Source organism: Plecotus auritus, assembly GCF_963455305.1.
Source record: "Plecotus auritus genome assembly, chromosome: 8".
NCBI classification, from domain to species: Eukaryota; Metazoa; Chordata; class Mammalia; order Chiroptera; family Vespertilionidae; genus Plecotus; species Plecotus auritus.
The window spans coordinates 110,603,399-110,613,253 of record NC_137782.1 but is presented as its reverse complement, the minus strand read 5'-3'; the positions used below and the strand labels follow the sequence as shown (position 1 = coordinate 110,613,253).

General features: G+C 44.9%; 1 protein-coding gene across 2 annotated transcripts in view; it reads left to right on the top strand.

Moving 5' to 3' along the window:
* Nucleotides 1-8,677: 8,677 nt before the first annotated feature.
* VWA3B (von Willebrand factor A domain containing 3B) overlaps nucleotides 8,678-9,855 on the top strand; it is a 167,338-nt gene continuing 166,160 nt past the window's right edge. For both annotated transcript variants that reach the window (XM_080684536.1, XM_080684535.1), the window contains exon 1: nucleotides 8,678-8,855. The gene's annotated coding sequence lies outside the window, so the exon portion shown is untranslated. The remainder of the gene's footprint in view (nucleotides 8,856-9,855) is intronic.

Here is a 9,855-nt window from a genome sequence, read left to right as displayed (position 1 = left end):
TGAAGAAGGGAACTGACAAAAATCTTCTAACTACATGGTGACAGGTGTTAAATGCTCACCATGGATAACTATGGAACTTAGTTTATTTAGAGTATTCACTTCAGTTTATTCTTTTGTAAATTATAGCTGCCACTCGTTAATTTACTAGTTTAAGATGAATATACACAATTCTGCTGAATCATAGTAAAAGTTAATCACCAACAAAAAAGAATGGTTAATGATGGAAAGCTATTTAAAACTTTTTTTATTGACTTTTAGGGGGGGAGAGAGAGAGAGAGAGGGAGAGAGAGAGAGAAAGAAATTGGTGTGAGGGTGAAACATTGATTGGCTTCCTCCTGCATGCCCCCTATTGGGGATCGAGCCCAAAATCTAGGCTTGTGCCCTGACTGGAATTGAACGGGCAACCTTTGGGGTACAGGACAATGTCCAATCAACTGAGCCACACCTGCTGGAGCTGGAAAGCTATATTTTTAAAGTTCTATAATTGTACAATTTTGTGGGGGTTATTTTTAAAATTTCTATGGTTTGTGTGAACAACTGTTATTGGGTTTAAATAGATGTGTTTGTATTTATTTTCTAGGGCCTTTTATTTATAACACTTCTTTTGCAATCAGTTTGTAGCTCTATACTTATTCTAGATATTTTGCCATTTCTTGATTTTATATTTATTGAGGCTATGGAAAGTTAAAATAGGGACATTTGTGAGTTACTATTAATTATTATTTGTAAGTATGTACTTTTTAATGTACAACGCTTGGGAAAATTTCTTTACAGAGTATTCTAGTTTAAGAAAAAATTTAAATGTATAATTCTCTTATAAGCATGTTTATTACAACTCATTAAAACTACCTAAACTTTAGGTGTTAATTGTATTTAAGTAAATGTTATTTTTTCATTTCATAGTCTGAATTCAGTACATGAAGAGATTCAGAAATTAAAATCTTAAAACTCCTTTAAAAATCAACAATTCTCATTCTACTGTTGTTTAATGACTCAAGAACCTGGTTAATTCTTTGATCAGAAGATAATCTTCAAATAATTATTATTATACTAGAGGCCTGGTGTATGAATTTGTGCATGGGTGGGGTCTGGCCGGCCCGCTCCAATTGGGGCTGATGGGGGCGGGCTGGCTGGGGAGAGGGTCTGGGTGTGGTTGGCTGCCTGGGTCCACCCCCTGGTTGAACACCTGGTCGAACTCCCAGTTGGACTCCCAATCGAGCAGACAATTTGCATATTAGCCTTTTATTATATAGGATTAACATTTTACAAAAGCCATTGACATATCCTATCTAATAAAAGAGTAATATGCAAATTGACCACACCTCTGCTACACCCACAAACCATGCCCACCAGCCACGCCCACCAGCCAATCAGGAGGGAATATGCAAATAAACCCAACCAAGATCACTGCAGCCACAGAGAGCAGGAGGGAGGCTTGAGTTTCCCTGGCAATGGAGGAAGCCAAGCTTTCCCCCTGCCCTTGCCAGCCCAGGCCTCCACTCAATGCTACAAAGTTTCAATTATATAAGATAAATAAAGCCCAACAGAAATGGCAGCAGCCACGGAGCTGGAGAGAGCAGGAGGCTAGCGTTGCCTCCGGCGATGGAGGAAGCCAAGCTTCTGCAGCCCTGGCCTGCTTTGGCCTCCGATTAAGGCTACAAAGTTTCAATTATAGAAGATACATAAATCCCAAGAGAAATGGCTGCCGCCACAGAGCGAGCAGAAGGCTTGGCTCCACTCCAGGCTACAAAGTTTCAATTGTAGAAGATAAATAAGTCCCAGATCCCAGGGCCTCTGCTTGGGTCGCCGGGGGCATGGCCGGCCTGCAAACCACCACAGGCCCCTCGCTCAGGCTGCCCCACACCCCAAGGGAACACCTACCCTGATCCCGGACACCCTTCAGGGCAAACCAGCTGGCCCCACCCATGCACCAGGCCTCTATCCTATCTAATAAAAGAGCAATATGCAGATTGACCATCACTCCAACACACAAGATGGCTGCCCCCATGTGGACACAAGATGGCCACCACAAGATGGCCAGTAGGGGAGGGCAGTTGGGAGGGACCAGGCCTGCAAGGGAGGGCAGTTGGGGGCAATCAAGCCTGCAGGGGAGGGCACTTAGGGGTGACCAGGCCTGCAGGGGAGGGCAGTTAGGGGTGACCAGGCCTTCAGGGGAAGGCAGTTAAGGGCAAACAGGCTGGCAGGGGAGCAGTTAGATGTCGATCAGGCTGGCAGGGGAGTGGTTAGGGGGTGATCAGGCTGGCGGCAGAAGCGGTTAGGGGCAATCAGGAAGGCAAGCAGGCGAGCAATTGGGAGCCAGCAGTTCTGGATTGTGAGAGGGATGTCCGACGGCCCATTTAGGCCCGATCCCAGTGGGGTCCCAGATTGGAGAGGGTGCAGGCTGGGCTGAGGGACACCGCCCCCTCCCCATGCACGAATTTCGTGTACCGGGCCTCTAGTAATATTATAAATCCTATCTTTGTGACAGCATTTCTAGTTGAGTAAGAACATCTTAGTATGTAGTTTCAGATGAAGCTGAACTCTGTGTGTGTGTTTGTGTGTGTGTGTGTGTGTGTGTGTGTTTCTAGTTTTCTGTAGATTTCACATGCCCTTGCCACAACATTCTACCAGGCAACCTGTCCTCCACTCCATTTTCTCAGGTAACGTATATAGCACGCGGGAAGCACAGCATGCGTGCAACTCTTTCTCCAAAAGCTTAAGTTGGCGCATACGGCTGAGAGAAATGCCCACTGCCCAGGGATTATTCTGTGCTCTCCATATTTCCCCATCTCCTAGTCATTAGGTGGGATCATATTGGCTCTGGCCAATACGCTGTCAGTAGAAGCAAACATGAATGCATCAATATAATTTATGTATGTTAACATAAAATGCACTGTATTTCATGTATTTGTTCTACAACTTGATTTTGAAACACTCAACAATATATCTTGGAGATCTTCCTAGAATATAACAAATAAACTATTCTTTTAAACAGCTATCGTATCCCAATAATACCATATTTTCAACGACTCCCTTATGAATTGATAGTTAGATAGGTTCCATTATTTTGCAATTACAGAAACACTCTTGTTTATGCTCAAGGTAACCTGGAATTGCTTGGCAAAATGTTATGTGCTTTGATGATTTTAAAATAATGCTTTAAAATATAGTCTATTAAATTCAATAAGATCTTTCTCTCCTCTCTCTTCTTCACTCCTTAAGAAGTGGGAATACTGATCTAGTTGGGTCAGATTCCAGGATGTTGATGGTGATGAGTTTAGGAGCGTGAAGACATCCACCTGGGTGTGGTTCTCCCTGTGGTGCTTAGGTCTTTCTCAAAGAGGAATAGCGCAGCCAAACCAGGGTGTACCTCTTCTGGGGGTAGAGCCTCTTCTCTCTCTCCCTTCCACATGAGCAGCGCCACACCTGTGCCCCTTCAGGTTTGGCAAGGAGTTGATAGAAATTCCTGAGTTCAGCCTTGTGCCTAAGCCCTGTGCCCCAGCCCTGTGTCCCTACAGGGTTACCAGATCACCCTGCACTATGGTTAGAAGAACCTAAAGTAAGGGGATGCCTATTGCCCACAGCCATCGTCAGAGGTGCGTACTCCTCTCTCCAGGAACCACAGGAAGAGGATGACCAGGCCAAGACAAGATCCAGGCCCATTCCTGAATATCATTTCCATGCGACCAAATCTCATCCAAGGAGTATTGTTTTTGGCAGCTTTTAGTATAAGTATCTATATTGAAGATTAATTTTAATTTTTCAAGTGTTTAGGACTTTTTGTTAAAATAAAATATTTTTGTTCAATTCTTCTTCATTTAGCTATTTGGATATAATAGTAGACAAGTAAGGCATCCAAATTATCTGTAAACTGTAGAAGCAAGGCCGCATTGCAAAGGTGTTGGTTAACAGGAAGTGAGGGAGAAGGGTAATTAGAAAATGCTTTATGCTATTTAAAATTGAAGTGTGAGGTTTCAAATCCAGCAAGGTTTTCATTGTGGCATTAATATCCAGTTCTAAATAAACACTGTATAACTGAGATGGCAAAAAATTTCTTTTGCAGAAAACTAAAGCCAACTATTGACCAACACAGCATATAATTAAGAGGGCAGGGTGTTCAGGCAGGCTGCCTGGACTCAAATTCTGGAGTCAGCATTTAGTAGCTGAGTTGCCTTGGAGAAGTTGCTTACTCTTGTGTTTCAGTTTATCTATAAAACTAGAGGCCCAGTGCACGAAATTCATGCATTGTGGGGCAGGGGGGATGTCCCTCAGCCCAGCCTGCACCCTCTCCAATCTGGGACCCCTCAGGGGATGTCCGACTGCTGGTTTCGGACATCCCTCTCACAATCCGGGACTGCTAGCTCCTAACCACTCGCATGCCTGCCTGCCTGATTGCCCCTAATCACTCTGCCTGCCAGCCTGATAGCCCCCTAACTGCTCCCCTGCCGGCCTAATTGACACCTAACTGCTCCCCTGCTGGCATAATTGTCCCCAACTGCCCTCCCCTTCAAGCCTGATCGCCCCCAACTGCTAAGGGACTGGGGGACTCCGGCTGGATGAGGCGGGGCTGAGGGGACTGGGCACCACCATCTTGTGCGGGTGTGGTAGTCAATTAGCACATTCCCTCTTTATTGGCTGTGGGCACCGCCATCTTGTGAGGGCGTGATGATCAATTAGCATATTCCCTCTTTATTAGATAGGATGGGGATAATGATAGTATTTCCCTCAAGGAGCTTTAAAAAGGATTGAATGAAGTGAGATGTTTAAAGTGCTTAGAACATTGTCTAGCATTGAATAAATTTTAGCTATTACTTTTAAGTATTGATCATTACTGAATTGTCAAGGGTAGAACAGTTATACCTAACAGCTCCATTCTTCACAAAAGGTGTTAGATTGAGAACCATAGGCCTGCACTCCCAAATAGTAAATACTGAACTGAAGAACCTGACAATATATACAAGTGTCTGTTAGACTTTGCCTCCCCCCACTCTCACTCCCCTCTCTCAGGCAGCCCCTGGCAGCCAAACACCCTGGACCAACAGTGCCAACCAAGGTTCACCCGTGGCTGCTGCCTGATTTCATTGCTCTATTTCTCCTCTTTCCTTGTTCTCTTCTTCTTCAGAAGGAGGTGAATTCCATCTCAGACTCTTTTTCACACATACACAGCCTTGAATGAATTTTCTACTGTTCTCTGGTTCCAGTTTTTGTGGTGGGAAATTGCTTTTCTTCCTTTTATTTCATTTATCACTCTTCCTGTCCTCCAACCCCCAAAATTCTAATCATGCACATAAGGCCAAGTAGTGCCAGTGATAGACTTGTTGAAAGAAAAAGAAAAAGCATTCAACCTGAAAAGTAAACAGCATAAAGGTCAAATAACAATGTAAGAGTTCTCATAAGACAGTTCAAGATGTGGTACTGACAACTGATGTGGAGTCTGGATGAGGGGAGAGAAATTATTGAGGCTAGAGTGTCATGGAAGGCTTTGTGAAGAGAGAAGAGCTTGAGCTGACCCTGAAAGACCTGGGGGCTGTGGCTTCCAAGTTTTGCTAATCCAGGTGAAGGGGTGGTCTGAGTAAAGGCATCTGTGGTTAGAGGCATGGACCAGGTTAGTCTCTCTGCTGGAGGGTTTGAGTTGTGGGCAGTGGGCAAAGAGACTGAAATTATAATCTGGTCCTGAGTGGTAAATAGGTTAGACCAGCCGTGGGCAAACTAAGGCCCGCGGGCCGGATCCGGCCCATTCGGCTGTTCTATCCGGCCCGCGGAGCCGAAAGAGCAGAGGGTTCTCTTGCTCTCCCCTCCACTCCTTCACCAGCAGCAGTGTTAACATGGCAACATCAGGAAACACGGCCGCAGCTCCTTCTTCTGAGTGGGCGGATAATCCGCCCATTCAGTAGAAGGAACAACCTCTTAATCTTCCAGAGGCTCCTTGTAATGCCCGTGGACGCGTCCCCTGGCATCACCCTGGGAATGCGTAGACACGTTATCGTGGTGATGTAGGGAGACACGCCCCTGGAGAGCACAGTATCAGAGCATTAGCTAAAAAGGAGACCAACAACACTGTTCCCACTCAAGTTGATGTTTTAAAGACCAAAAACCTTTCAACCCAGTCTACATTGCCATCTACATCTACGTCCCGGGCATAATTTGGAAGTTGCAATAAAGAAAATGTTTAATTTACTGTTTACACATTTTGTTCTTTTCTATTTGTTTTAGTTTTAAATTATTTTATTATATTTAAGCTTAATTTGAAAGGCTTTTGTACCTTTCCTTTGTTAGGCAATTTTATTTTGCCTTTGCCATCTTCAATATAAGGTATGTTATTGTGCTATGATTCCTCCATTTTTTGAAGTTTCAAATTATAATAATTAGTGTTTACATTCTTCTTGTTAAAATGTTTGAAATGAATAAAACTATTGAAATAAAAATAAAAAAAGACCGTACCCTTTTATGTAATGATGTTTACTTTGAATTTATATTAGTTCACACAAACACTCCATCCATGCTTTTGTTCCGGCCCTCCGGTCCAGTTTAAGAACCCATTGTGGCCCTCGAGTCAAAAAGTTTGCCCACCCCTGGGTTAGACATTACTTTAAGGATGGGTCTGATATGATAAATACCAATTACTGAGGTTGAGGGTAGGGATACAAATTATCTGTAAACTGTAAATTAAAAAAAAATGGTTAAAGTTCAGTACAGTGGTTATATAACTATGTTAAAAGTATTCTTATTCCAAAATATTCTTAATCTGGTCAACAAACAAAAATGAGGTGAGCCATCCTGTAGCTAGCTGAATTCATTTGTATCAGCTCTGCAATACTTCAAAATGACCTAGACTTCTGCTGTTTTATCTGTCTACAATTCAAGTAGTGTTTGACATTTTGATAGGAACTTATGCTTATAGGCACGTAAACATAACTGACCGAAACATAAAATCTTGTGTAGTTACTTGCATGTAAGTGGCAAGTGTCCCAGGGAAGGGAGAATGCATGGGGTTAAGGCGGGGACAGGAGTGCCCGGTGTGACTGTGGAGGCCGTGCGTTTGGCTATGTGGATGCTGTGTGCTCTATGCCACCCATGTGACACAGGAATATTAGTCTAGCAAGGTGTGGACAGCAGGGAGTAATGAGGCCTTGGCAAATATGGTCATAGCCGCTGTATTTTCTCCTTTCTGAACAGAATCTTTAGCACTATTGAGTTTTTATTTGTTTGGGGGGGGGTGGTTTTTTGGTGATAAGGTTGACAGGTGTCATTTGCAGATCCAATGGTACATAGTCAAATAACTTCATGGAATGATTTGTGATCTGAGATAATAGCTTTCAGTACTTTTTAGTTATAAAGGTGTTAAAAAGAACGCAGGAATAATTAACCCCTATTGGGGATATAATTATTTAGTTCTTAAATTAACTATACTTTCTTAGATTTTTGACTCAAAACCGAAGAAATAATAGGTTATATTAAACTTCTTGAGTTTTAAAAACGTAAAATACAACTTAATATCCCAATATACTAAAAACAATACTTGCCTGTGGGATCTTTTTTGAAAGAAGCTTTTCGTATGTACAATTTTGTTTCTGAGTGACTGAAAAATCACAGGCATATATTTTGAGCTCTTTGCTTATTTGATAAGGAAAAACTGAAATGATTATATATAAAGTTGAATGAAGAAAGTAATGCCTATAGGAATTCTCATATCTAATAGATAAGAGTATTTTTGGTAACTGCAGCCCCTGCCTCCAACATTGCAAGTCTGCAAAACTGCAGCTCAAGGTGCCCCTGTCCCAGCTCTACCCTCCTGCAGGCTGAGTAACCCACAACTTCCCCAGCTCTTTAGGCTTCTTTCCTCAACTGTAAAATGAAGAAAATCTGTCTTTACAGCATTGACATGAAAATTAAAAAGTAAGTCCTCTGCACGCTGAAAAGTGTTTACAGAAGTTAATGGCAACGTTTCCGACAATGTGCTGGCCTCCCCGCGTTTATTTTTTTAAATTTATTTTTATTGTTGACGCTATTACAGATGTCCCCATCCCCGTCTAGACCACCTCCACCAGCGCCCGCCTCCCTTTCTCTCTGGCCATCATTACACTGTTGTCTGTGAATATGAGTTATGCATATATGCTCTTTGGCTAATCTCTTCACCTTCTTTCATCCAGTTCCCGCCCCCCGACATCCATCATTCTGTTCCATGTATCCAAGCCAGGGTGTCTATTTTGCTCCTCAGTTTATTTTGTTCTTTAGAGTCCACATATAAGTGAGTGAGATCATATGGTATTTTAGTTTCTCTGACTGGCTTATTTCCCGCCTTCCTCCACGATAGGCTTTCGCCAGGTCCCTTACCCTGCCTGGTCTATATATTCGTTTGTTTATGATATTATTTATTAATGTTCGCCACCGTTGTTGACTTCCCCGGTGACAGCAAACGCAGATGCACAGTCCCATTCTCCCAGTCCGCTGGTGTGGGAACTCCCGCCCAGGTGGAAGTACCCCGCCCCCACATGGCTCCCTCCCTGCCCCGCCCGTACCCACCTGGAAGCCCCGCCCCTCTCCCTCACGGCCCCGCCCCTGAGCCCCGGCTCCTGGCCCCGCCCCCAGTCCGGAGCCGCGCGGTGATTGGCGCTGTCCTAGCAACCGCCACGCCGTGGTCATCCTCTGGCCACGCGGCTACTCGGTCACAAGGGACATCGAAAGACTGGAGTCCTAGGCGAGGAGCATGGACCCTTCGCGCGCGGGAGGCGCCGCTTATCACCTAGACCTAGAGGGAGGCGTCCCTCCCCCGCCCTCTCGGGTCTGAGGCCCGCGGAGGATGGGAGGGCGGCTGTCGAACCGGAACCGCCTGCCTGTCACCTGACCGAAGCCTAGTAAGTGTGGGACGCGGTCACTCCATGTCAGACCCTCCGCGGGGCTCAGGGAAGCCTGGGAAATTCAGTTTCGGAGCTAGACTGTCCCTACTTACCGATGCCGAAACCGGCCCGGAAAGGCTGGCGACTTGGCCTCCTCACTTGCCTGTTTGCTACCTGGGTCCGGGCGGGAAAGCTGGTCGCCGGCCCGGCCCACTCCAGAGCCCTTCCCTCCTCCTGGGCCGCAGCCGCAGGGACCGCCATCCCCGAGCTCCTCTCTGTATCAGGGCCCAAGTAGGATGGCCACGGTAGTTTGGGCTTTGGAGGTAATGCGAGAACCTGAAATTTATTTATCATAATAGGAGTAGCCTAAAACCGGGGCCATCTGTTTGCATTGACGCTTTCTACAACTCTCCGTCCTGGAACGGCTGCCGGCTCCCTCCGTGCTTCCGCATCTGCATGGTTTTCACAATCACACCACCAAGATGAGCCCCATTCTTTTGCTCTGTTATATGGGCATAAAATTTATACTTAGTTTCCACTTGGTAGTTTACCTTTAATATTCTTCTTTTTGTTTTGTTTTTCCTCAGCAATGACCTTCCCCCTAAAGTACCCCAGTTATCTTCACATTTTCTTTTCTTGGCCCAGTTTTCTCAGCCGTGGGATAGCCCATGTCAGTCTCCCTTGCCTCTGCCTAGCCCTGCCCCTCAAGGGCAGAGAATGGGGTAGGGGTTGGGGGAGTGTTACAGCAGGGCACCCACGGGGCCTCATCCCAGCTTTATTTTTGGAACAATCAAAAATCAAAACTCACATAAATCACAAGATATATCCATTTAGCCCAGACTTCTTTTTCAGAAACTAACAAGGATATAGGAAGTTTTGGGTGTTGATAATAAAGCAAAAGTATAGGAAATAATATTTTTATTGATTTCAGAGAGGGAGAGAGAGAAACATCTCTGATGAGAATCATGATGGGCTGCCTCCTGCACGACCAGTACTGGAGATTGAGCCCACAACCCAG